General features: G+C 45.4%; 1 pseudogene; it reads right to left on the bottom strand.

The window, feature by feature from the left end:
- Positions 1-3,585: 3,585 nt before the first annotated feature.
- LOC101534630 (small ribosomal subunit protein uS5-like) lies at positions 3,586-4,473 on the bottom strand (annotated as a pseudogene).
- Positions 4,474-11,506: the final 7,033 nt, after the last annotated feature.

Here is an 11,506-nt window from a genome sequence, read left to right as displayed (position 1 = left end):
CACCATCATCTCAGAGCCCCAAATTCTGCTGAAGTCTTTTGAAAAGGAAGGGAAAACAACTATATCCTTAATACATTTTCCCATTTCCAAAATTTGTTCAGAAAATAATCTAATCAAAATAAGAATGAACATGACAGTGTAACTACTCTAGAGCATGGCATTAGGGCCCACTTTCAGAATGTTTTTAGGTGAATTATGAAATGGCTAAGAAAATAGGCCTTTGTCAGAATTCCTAAGAATTGCTCTCTAAAAACTTGGCCTGTTATTGGAAGCAACAAAAAAGAAAACAAAACCACTTGCCCAGTCTTTTTAGTGTTGTGGTAAAATCACTCATTGTCTTCCCTCCTGCTGAATGAGTGCAACACTGCCTCACTTTAAACTGGCTGCTTCTGATTCCAAAATTAGAAGGGAGGCACCTGTTGTATCTGACCCTGGCTCTGTTTAAAGAAATTCTTTAGGTATTTTGACACCTAATCCAAGACAGACCCCTTCGTTTGCCAGTTTCCCAAATATAGCTCAGTGTTCAGGCAACGTTAGAGGATCCTTTGTCTTTTGAACTGGACCCAAACTTGCAGAACATTCCCTCACTTTCTTCCACTTTGTAAGCAGTACATCTCAAATTTTTCAGGAAACCAAACCAGAGCTGACTGGCAATGTTTATTCTTAGGAAACCGCTTCTAATGAGTGAAAATGAAGAACTCTGAGAAATATCATTTCAATCAAAACCTGGAAGATGCAATGCCCTCTGAGAACCTAATGAAATCTGTAGAGTTAACCTTATGCCATTGTGTCAAATGTTTTCTTGTATACATTTAACATTTCAAGTTAGTCTGGTACTCTGAGAAACTTTAGGGTTAAGAGCTGTGCTGTTTGAATCTTTCAAATTGTTTTTGAAAATGTTAGATTTTTATGAAGTGTGTTTTTTGTTTTTTGTTTTTTTTTTCTTTCTCCCAACACAACTCCTGTGTGTTGTGTTAGGCAGTCGCTGAGATGGTAGAACCCAGAAGGGCTTCTGCCTTGTGCCCAACTTGGTCTGAGTGAATAAAGTCGAGTAGAAAAACTGAGAGGGAAGTCACTTCAGGAATGAGGTTAAAAACGTCATTCTGGCTCAAAAAATAATAATAAATTGCGCTGGGCATTTGGATGGCTCTTGTAACTCCTGCTGTCCTGGTGGCTCTGGTGGAAGCTGGCTGCTGTGGCAGACAGGCCTGCGCTTTCATCCAGCAGCCACACGAGGCAGCTGGGGAGTGGATTCTGTGACCCAGTGAAGCTTTCAGACAGCTGTGGCCTTGTCCAAAAACTTCGCGGCAATCTTGTGAGAAACTCTGAGCCACACCCACCCGGCGAAGCTCTGAAATTCTTGACCTCAGAAGCTGAGATGATGTTTGTACCGCTTAGGTTTTGAAATAATTCATACACAGAAATAGATCAGTAAAATAGATATAGGACTTCCTTGTTGGTCTTTCCTAAGTAAACATAGAATACATTCACCTTCATCAATACCCCAAATAATTGCTAATTATCATTAGTGACTTTACCAGTTCTCTGAACCCCAAAGAAAAAAGGTAAGATATTTTAGAAAAAAAGTCAAAGCAACCAGTAAAAAATTACAGATTGTCTTTTTTTTAGATTTAATTTATTTTTATTGGGAACATACATACAGAGAGGAGGGGAGACAGAAAAATCTTCCACCTGTTGATTCACTCCCCAAGAAGCCACAATGGCCAGAGCTGCACCAATCTGAGGCCAGGAGACAGGAGCCTCCTCCAGTTCTCCCATGCGGGTACAGGGTGCCAAAGCTTTTGGGCTGTCCACCACTGCTTTCCCAGGCCACAAGTAGGGAGCTGGATGGGAAATGAGGCCGCTGGGACATGAACCGATGCCCATATGAGATCCTGGCATGTGTAAGGTGAGAACTTTAGCTGCTAGGCTACGGTGCTGGACCCTATATTGTCTTTTTTTTTTTTTAAGATTTATTTATTTTATTACAAAGTCAGATATTCATAGAGGAGGAGAGAGAGAGGAAGATCTTCCATCCGATGATTCACTCCCCAAGTGAGCCGCAACGGGCCGGTGCGAAGCCGGGAACCAGGAACCTCTTCCAGGTCTCCCACGCGGTAGTGTCCCAATGCATTGGGCCGTCCTCAACTGCTTTCCCAGGCCACAAGCAGGGAGCTGGATGGGAAGTGGAGCTGCTGGGATTAGAACCGGCGCCCTTATGGGATCCTGGCGCATTCAAGGTGAGGACTTTAGCCACTAGGCCACGCCGCCGGGCCCTACTCTATGTTTTAACTGAGTAGCATTTCACTATAGACAAATCAGACATTGTTTATCCATTCACCTACTGATTGATATTTGGATTGTTTCCATTTCTGACCATTAAAAATAAAGACACAGGGCCTGGTGCAGTAGACTAGCAGCTAATTCCTGGCTTTGAATGCACTGGGATTCCACATGGGCATCAGTTCTAATCCAGGCAGCCCCACTTCCCATCCAGCTCTTTGCTTGTTGCCTGGGAAAGCAGTGGAGGGTGACCTAAACTCTTGGGACCCTGCACCCATTTGGGAGACCTGGAAGAGGTTCCTGGCTCCTGGCTTCAGATCGGCTCAGCACCGGCCATTGTGGCTGCTTGGGGAGTGAAGCAATGGGAGGAAGATTTTCCTCTCCTCCTTTCTGTATACCTGAGTTTCCAATGAAATGAAATAAATTTTTAAAAAGAGATAGATTTATCTATTTTACTTGAAAATCGGAGTTACAGGGGAAGAGGGAGTGGGCGAGAGAGATCTCCCATGTGCTGGTTCATTCCCCAAATGGCCACAATGACTCGTACTGGTTCTACTGGAAATAAGAAGCTTCTGGTCTCCCACTTGGGCTCAGGGATCCAAGGACTAAAACCATCTCCTGCTGATTTTCAAGTCCGTGAGCAGGGAGCTGGATTATGAACTGGTGCCCATATAGATGGCAGCACCACAGGCAGAGATTTAGCCTATTTCACCACAGCACCATCGCCATGAACTTTTTAAATTAAAGGCAAAAAAAATACTGGAAAGTTAAAAGCAAAATAGCACAAGATCCTTTATAGCCACTGGAATGATAGCACCTACCAACAAGAACTCGTTTTGGTAAGAATGTGGAAAAACTGGAAGCTTCAACATTGCTGGAGGAATTCTAAAATGTTGCAAATACTTGGAAAAGGCGTGTCAGTTTCCAAAAATATTTGCTAACCAGAGTTACCATATGATGGATTGGGTATATCTACACCAAAGTTTGTGTTTTTAAAACAACACAAAAGCTTGTACACCATTGTTCATAGCAACATTATTCATAATAGCTGAAAAGTCAAAACAACCCATAGTCCCTTTATCTGGTGGATGAATGTACACATATAATGGAATATTATTCACTAATAAAATGAAAGCTATACCAATATTCTTTATAAAATTAATGAACCTTGAAAATATTATACTATGTGAAATATGCCTATCATGGGGCAGTCGTTATGGGGCAACGGGTAAAACCCCGCTTGGGAAGTATGCATCTCAAGTTCCTAGTTCAAGTTCTTCTTTTTTGTTTGTTTGCTTGTTTCTCAGTTCAAATTGCTTTATTATTATTTTCCCTGTGTACAAAATTAAGTGGGAGCCACAGCGGGGGCCTGGGTCCTCTGCACGGACACACGGGTGTGCGTCTTCACCAGGTGGTCCGTGAATTCCTGGTACCGAGACTTGGTGAACGCGGTCTGTCTCCAGAGGTCGAGGGTCAGGTAGCTGTAGGTCTTGGAGATGACATCGAAGGTGGCCTTAGCAAAGTTGCCGAGGGTGGCGGTGCACCCGCGGGCTGAGGTGCAGCAGTCATCAATGCCAGCCGTCATGAGCAGCTTCTTGGACACCAGGGCCGACACCATGCCAGTGCTACGGGTTGCGGGGGATGAAGCGCAGAAGTACGGAACCGCAGCGCCTGGTTACCTTGCAAGGCGCCATGTGGGGCTTTGCCGATCTTGTTGCCCCAGTAACCTCGGCACACCGGCACAGTGGACAGCTTGGCCAGGATGATGGCGCCCCGAATGGCCGTGGCCACCTTCTTGAAGCACTTGACGCCCAGGCCCACGTGGCCGTTGTAGTCCCTGATGGCGAGGAAGGCCTTGAAGCGGGTACACTGGCCTGTGCGCATCTGCTTCTGCACCCGCATGATCTTCAGCACCTCCTCCCTGAGGGACGCGCCCAGGAAGAAGTCGAGGATCTCAGACTCCTTGATGGGCAGGAAGAACAGGTAGATCTCCTCCAGGGACTTGATCTTCATGTCCTTCACCAGGCGGCCCAGTTTGGTGACAGGGATCCAGTCCTTGTCCTCGGCCTTGCCGCAGTGCACTCCCCGGCCCCGGCCGCGCCCATGTCCCCAGCGGTGCCTGAGACCCCGCAGGCCGCTGCGGAAACCGCCACCGAAGCCTGTCGGCCTCCCATGCCGGGCGGGCGTCATCTGCCATTTGGTGTTCTCCCGGAGAAAAAGAAGGAAGTTCCTAGTTCAAATTCTAACAGCTTCATTTGCAATCCAGTGTGGGAAATCTCCCCGGGGTCTCTGCCTGATACCTGGTGGGCGTGACCTACAGCTTATCTGCCCTGGCCTAAGGTGTAACTCCAACCCTGTATATAGAATGTGACCTCTGACATGATTGGAAGGTCAAGAGGATTAAGCATGCCTTTTATCCAGTCACAGGGTCATTATTGGGTAAAGGGACTACCTGAAAATGCCCTCTAACTCTCCCTTTTCTTTTTAATGATTTATTTTATTTGAAAATCAGATATGCAGAGAGGAGGAGAGAAAGAGAGGAAGATCTTCCATCTGCTGATTCACTCCCCAAGGAGCCTTAAGGGCGGCCAGAGCTGTGCTGGTCTGAAGCCAGGAGCCTGGAACCTCTTTCGGGTCACCCAAACAGGTGCAGGGTCCCAAGGCTTTGGGGCATCCTCGATTGCTTTCCCAGGCCACAAGTTTGGAGCTGGACAGGAAGCAGGGCCACCAGTATTAGAACTGGCGCCCATATGGGATCCCAACACGCAAGGCAAGGACCTTAGCCACTAGGCTTCTGTGCTGGGTCCATCCTCCCTTTTCTTAAACCTTTATAAACCTAGAACTGGCACCTGAACAGGGACATTCCTCACCAACTTGACCACAGTGTTTCTTGCGGCTGAAGGACACTGTTTGCCTCACCCTTAGTGATCTCAGGGCCTGCTGGCAGGACTAAACCCTGAGAATCCAGCTTCCTCTTAATGCACCAAGAGAGGTAGCAGATGCCCTCAGATGCCTGGGTCCCTTCCACCTAATGGGAGACCTAAATTGAGATCTGGACTCCTGGCTTCAGCCTGGCCTAATGCTGGCTGTTGCAGGCATTTGAGGCGTGAATCAGTGGATGGAAAATCTCCTATCTCCATCACTCTGCTTCTCAAACCAGTGAGTCACAGGGGATCCGGCCATAGCAAGGTTCCCAAGAAGGTGTGGGAGTCCCACAAATGAAAGAACCAAAGAACTGTGGGCTGAAAGAGGCCAAAGTAGCAGCACAGGCTGAAACTGAGCAGTGCTGCCATAGAGAAGAAGTTCAAGGCCAAGAATGCTGTGGTACTGGGCTCTTCTGGCAGCCACAGCAGTGAAGTGGAGACGGAGGACCAGGAGAGGACGACCATGCAGCAGACCTCCTTCCAGTAGAGCAAAGATGAAGTCCTGGGTAACCTCTTGGCCTTCGTAACATCTGGCCATAGAGCATGAAACTGCTGCGTAAATGGACAGAAGAAAGCTGCACTGGACGGCTGTGTAGATGCTCTGGTAGAATCTGGAGCCCCAGCAGAGCTCCCATGCTCATCTCCTGACAAGGCGTTAGGTTGTTTCTGAGTGTTACACAGGAAGGCCCTTCATGGGCTATCTGCTTTGTACAGACTCAGAACTTATCCAGAGAGTTTGCCTTTTTACTTCGTATTTCTTTGAGCGTATGTTCGGTGTTTCCCTGTGTCTTTTAGTCGAAGCAATACATAGGTCAGGGTTGATTTTGTTTGTTGTGTTGTGTTTCTGTGTTAGCTGTAACAAGGGAAGAAAACACAATTCTTTGAAGCAAGAAAGGGATTAATCACTTCTGTCCCTGTGCTTGTCAGGCGCTTCACTGTGAAACACCAGTCAACAGTTTTTGTAACTTGTGTGAAGCAGCAGCCAGTCTTAATGTTGATTCTAAGGGTGAAAACAACAAATTTCTTGTATAATTGTTAAAGACACATTTATTTTTATTGAATGTCGCTGTCCTGCAGCGATGGACTTGGTGCACGGAGCTGATAATAACACGCTTGGACTACTGACTAATGATCAATAGCCAAAATTTATTAGGGGCAACAGACTTTATATGCTGAGGGTCATACAGGATTAGGGTAGAGATACTTAGTTCATCAACAGAACCATTAACTGTTTCTATGCCTTAGTTTGGAAGTCCTTTTGCCTTGTATATTACTTCCCACTCAACTGTTCTTATACAAATGATATCTCATCAGGTATACAAAACATAGCCAGACAGTTGTTCTCATGCAAAGGATATCCAATCAGTCACACACAAGACATCCATTCAGTTGTTTATCATACAAATATTGTCCCATCAACTGTAATTCTGTGCTCGCTGACTACGGTCGCTGACCTATGGTCACAATGTCCTCCTACAATTGAAAAGGCAGATTTACAGAGAGAAGGAGAGACAGAGAGAGAGAGAGAGATCTTTCAGCTGCTGGCTTACTCCTAAGTGGCCGCCACAGCCGGAGCTGAGCCATCTAAAGCCAGGAGCCTACTGCAGAACCAAAACTGCTCACCGATAGAAGTTAAGAACACATTACATGTTATTCCTTGATGTACTGATACTTTTTTAAAAAGCAAGGATTTTGCCATGTGCTCTCTCCTTCCCCCACCAAGAAGAAATGAGTCTCTCATAGACAGCCACGTGTGAGATTCCAGTCACATAAAATCCCCAGAAGAGGCGAATCCAAAGACAGAACAACTGAATGGCAGCTCTCTCTCTGCCAACCACTCTCTCTTTTTCTATCTCTTAAATAAATCTTTAAAAAATCAAATTAATATGAATTATTTTAAAATAAAGCTTATAAAAAGTTACAAAATAGAGAGTAGTATGCAAAATAAACTTTAAAAGTCAAAAATAAAAAGCATTTTGTATGTCTGTCTATTGCAAGATCAGTTTTTTTAAACTGCGTAATATTTTCTTGTGCCTAATCTACTGGTGCTTCCAATCTATTTAATGACTGCTAGTGTGATCCCTCAATCAGCAAAAATAGCAGGTTTAGACTGATTCATTTGCTAATCATTCCTTCAGTATTACTGTCTAGGATATGTACTCATAACTTTAGAAATAACATATGGGCCTGGCACAGTGGCCTAGTGACTACAGCACAGCCAGAAGCTTTGGGTTCCTGCACCCGCATAGGAGACCCAGAGGAAGTTCCTGGCTCCTGGCTCCAGATCAGCACAGCACCAGTCATCACGGTCACTTGGGAGTGAATCATCGGATGGAAGACCTTCGCTGTCTCTTCTCCTCTCCGTATATCTGACTTTGCAATATAAATAAATAAATCATAAAAAACTTTAGAAATAGCATGTTCAGCTTTCTAATGATCCCTTTTAATAAAAATCTTTTCTATACATAATCTAATATGTAAAAAAAAATCAAAGAAGTGGCAAGAAGATAAAACACATGGCAGTAGAATGGGAAAAATGCAACAGAGGACAAATGTTCTGCTTGCTTTAATGTCTGTTTGTTTGTTTCCTCCATATCCTTGCAATAACCGCATTCCAGGATGGAAGACTCTTCACTTCTGAGAAGAGAATGAATAAGTCCTCTCCCTCATGTGTTTAGCCGTCCACTAGCCTATAAGGCTGTAAAGTATGAATTTTGATGACCAGCAAGATCAATCATGAAAGTTAAGAATAGAGTGTCAGATTTGTGCCACTCTATCAAGAAGAATATAGGACAGCAAGCACATAACGTCAGATGATACAGAGACTGATGCTTCGACGCACTGTGGTTTGGATGTTGTTCTGCTCCCACAAAGGTTTGTGTTGGAGGATTGGTCCAGGAGTGGCAGCATTGGGAGGTGGTGAAATCTTTAAGTGGTGGGGCCTAGTAAGAAGTCCTTAGGTACCTGGGCAAACTGTTCTCTGAAAGGGTTGTTGATTTCTTACAGTAAGTTCTCATTTGAACAGAGTTCTAAATGCCTGAACCTGACCTCTGCTCTCTCTCTGGCTTACTGTACTGAGATGTGGTCTCCTCCCCCACACACTCCCACCACCCACCATGAAGCAGCTGCCAGAACTGGTACTATGCTATTTGGACTTTGAATTTTCAAAACTGTGAATTATCTAAAACCAGAATTGGGAATGTGGTGTCGACTTTAACCCAGGCAGTCCTAGGCAGTACCTCAAACTATTGTGCTAAATACCTGTGCCAAGCCCTTTTTCTTTTTAACATTAGCCTGCTTTGGAATCACATTGCAGCGAGGAGCAGCTAACTCAGAGCTTAAACTTGGGGGGGAAATGTCTTGGAAAGCAGGAGCCTGGTACCTGAGAAGTTCTGGCTAGGGGATTCAGGATTCCTACGGAGCCTTACTGGCCAATCAATCTTGCAGGCCTCATAAGAGCAAGCTACCATACACATGACTGTTCTAGCTGGAAATTGATGCAAACCCTGCTTACTAGCTGCTACTTCTTAGGTCTGTTCCCACCCAGCTATTCTACATCCACACTGTTCCCATAAATAGCTTACCTCCTGCCGAGGTCCAGGGAGCACCTTGGATGCCCTGAAGGGGGATGACGGTACAGAAAGGGAGCCACAGCCATTGGCCCTCCTCTAGCTAGAATGTGTGATGAACCTGACAGTGACATGGAAAGACACAAAAGAAGATACATTTGGTAAGTTATGCTCCCTGGCTTGCTGAGGCTATAATTTACCTGCTAGTCCTCAACTCCAAATTGGCCAGTTTGTAAATACTCTGTGATGGTGGGTCTGGAACTATGCAAATTACATTTCCCAGACTCCTTTGTCAGTTGGTGATTTTAGTTTTTGCTAAAGAGGCACCAGGGCGAGGCTAGAAGGCAAGAGCGGCAAGTGCTCTCCTGACTTTTGCTGCTTCCGAGTGTTGATCTAACCCCTTCCACCATCCCCAGAAGAAGCCTCATTCCTCCCTAAGAGGTGGCCAGGCACAGACCTCTCTCGTAAGCCCTATCTCAAATTGCATCCTCTGTGATGGGCATCTTTATATCTGCCCTTTGATCTCCCTAGATGCAAGGGTAGTGATCCTTTGTGCTATTATCTCTAGGATTTTTAGTGCTCCTTCTCCCCCTCCTCCCCCCAGTACACCCACAACCCATTCTCTCTCTCTTTTAAGATTTGCTTTTATTTTTATTGCAAAGTCAGATATACAGAGAGGAGAAGAGACAGAGAGGAAGTTCTTCCTTCTGATGATTCACTCCCCAAGCAGCCACAATGGTTAGAGCTGAGTCAATCTGAAGCCAGAAGCCCAGAGTCTCTTCCAGGTTTCCCATGTGGGTGCAGGGTCCGAAAGCTTTGGACCGTCCTTATATGCTTTCCCAGGCAACAAGCAGGGAGCTCGATGGGAAGCGGGGCCACCAGGATTAGAACTGATGTCCTTACAGGTTACAGGTGTGTGCAAAGTGAGGCCTTTAGGTGCTAGGCCATTGCACCGGGCCAGTGTACTTATTTTTCAACATGTGTAACCTTTGCTGATAAGACTTTCTGTACCAATAAATGGATTCCCACATAAAATAAATATTTCGGGTTATTTTTTTCTTAGAGTACATCGTGGTTTTATAAAAGAAAAATTTGCAATTAGATGCAATTTCCCTTGCATTCACAGAGCTGAAGGTCGCTATTTCTGTGCCTCCCTAATCCCAGACCAAAGAAAGAAATGAATAAATTTCCATCTTCAGTCATTTACCTGGAAGCCAAAAAAAAAAAAAAAAAAAAAGCACTTCTAACCTCAAGATATTCAGAGCTTCCTTTTCAATGTTTTCCATGAGTTCCTCTCTCTTGTGGAATTTGTAGTCTTCAAAGGCATTCTGTACCCCCCTGCTTTTCTGGTCAGGCTGTAATAAGTGTGGCAGAAAAAGCCTGCTAGAGGGTAGTTCTCTAATATGAACAATTAAGAAAATTCCTTAAATATCATGTTCCAATGACTGTTTCTCCCCCCCACCCCCACCAGCTCTGCCCTTCATTGCCTGATAGATGACAAAGAAGCTGTACCACCCACTTGGTCAGTGGGCTGGTGAGCATTGTCACGGTGCTGGGGATCGTGGGGGTGCTGGAGTGTCAGCAACACCAGTATCACTGGTACCCCGAGCTGAGCAGAGGGACTAGGGTTACAAAAAAGACAACACGCAGTGGGTCATTCTTGTAAAGAGAATGCCATTAATTTGAACTTAGCCTGCCTTTTTATAGTCTGCCTAGTTCCTCCCAGTATTTTTCCAACGCCCAAGCAACTCCTAAGATCCCCTGGGGGCATCCTGAAAAGGGGAAGCAGGGAAGCCAGAATTTGCAGTCAAGCCAGGGGCTGAATGTATCAGGCCAAGATTGAGCATCCTGTTACTCCTTGAGAAACAAGCTAAGCTGTGGAGTTAACCCTTGGGAGACCGGGCCCTACACTGGAGGAGAGAGGAAGCTGCATTCCTGGCTGCATTCCAGCCTGTTCTGCTTGAGAGGCTCCTATGCCCAGGGACCCTTATAAAACTGCACCACCCTATAACCTGCTGGGTGACTTCACAGTGGCACACTGGCAGCTAGGTAGTTCTTCATGAACACTTCCTGCAGTGTGTCAATGGTAGACTTCCAGCAATTTCCACCAGGTTGGCACTTAGGCAGGTATCTGCCATCCCGTGGACTAAGCTACTTCCCATGAGATCTGTCTGTCAGGCCAGAGGGCTTTTTCTCACTGCTGTCTGTGGGTAGTGGCTGCTCCCCAAATCTGCCACTCCTGTCTCCTTTGGTCTCTTCACTTTTTACTAGCAGACCCCTCATGACTGCAGCCTCAACCCTGGTGAGTAATTCCTTACACTGAATTTTCTCTGTTGGCATTACTGAGTGGCTTATTTTCCCTGATTCGATCCTGATTGATATAGACTTGATTTGATGTAGTTTGCCTCATCCCATCTGTTACCAACAGCTAAGCAATCATCAAGTATTTCCTTTAGCTAATGGTAGTTGTGAATCGCATCATGAATGTGTATGTGGGGTGGTTGAAGAGTCTTGTTTCAAGCTGCTGTAGGTTTTTAGCTTTTGTCCTACCGTCTTTCTGCACTAAGTAGTTAGCTCTGTGCCTAGGTTATCAACCTCAGGCTCAGGGTTGAGCAATCATGGCTTCTTCTGTTCTTAACCGCTATCCTTTCATTTTGGAAAACTGCAGCCTCTCTTAGGACTGCAACCTTGCCTATGATGATCTTCACATACTGAAGTAATGTGTGGATT

This window comes from Ochotona princeps, chromosome 7 (genome assembly GCF_030435755.1).
Source record: "Ochotona princeps isolate mOchPri1 chromosome 7, mOchPri1.hap1, whole genome shotgun sequence".
Classification (NCBI taxonomy): Eukaryota; Metazoa; Chordata; class Mammalia; order Lagomorpha; family Ochotonidae; genus Ochotona; species Ochotona princeps.
Note: the sequence above shows the minus strand (reverse complement) of the source record. Positions and strands in the feature narration are given on the sequence as shown.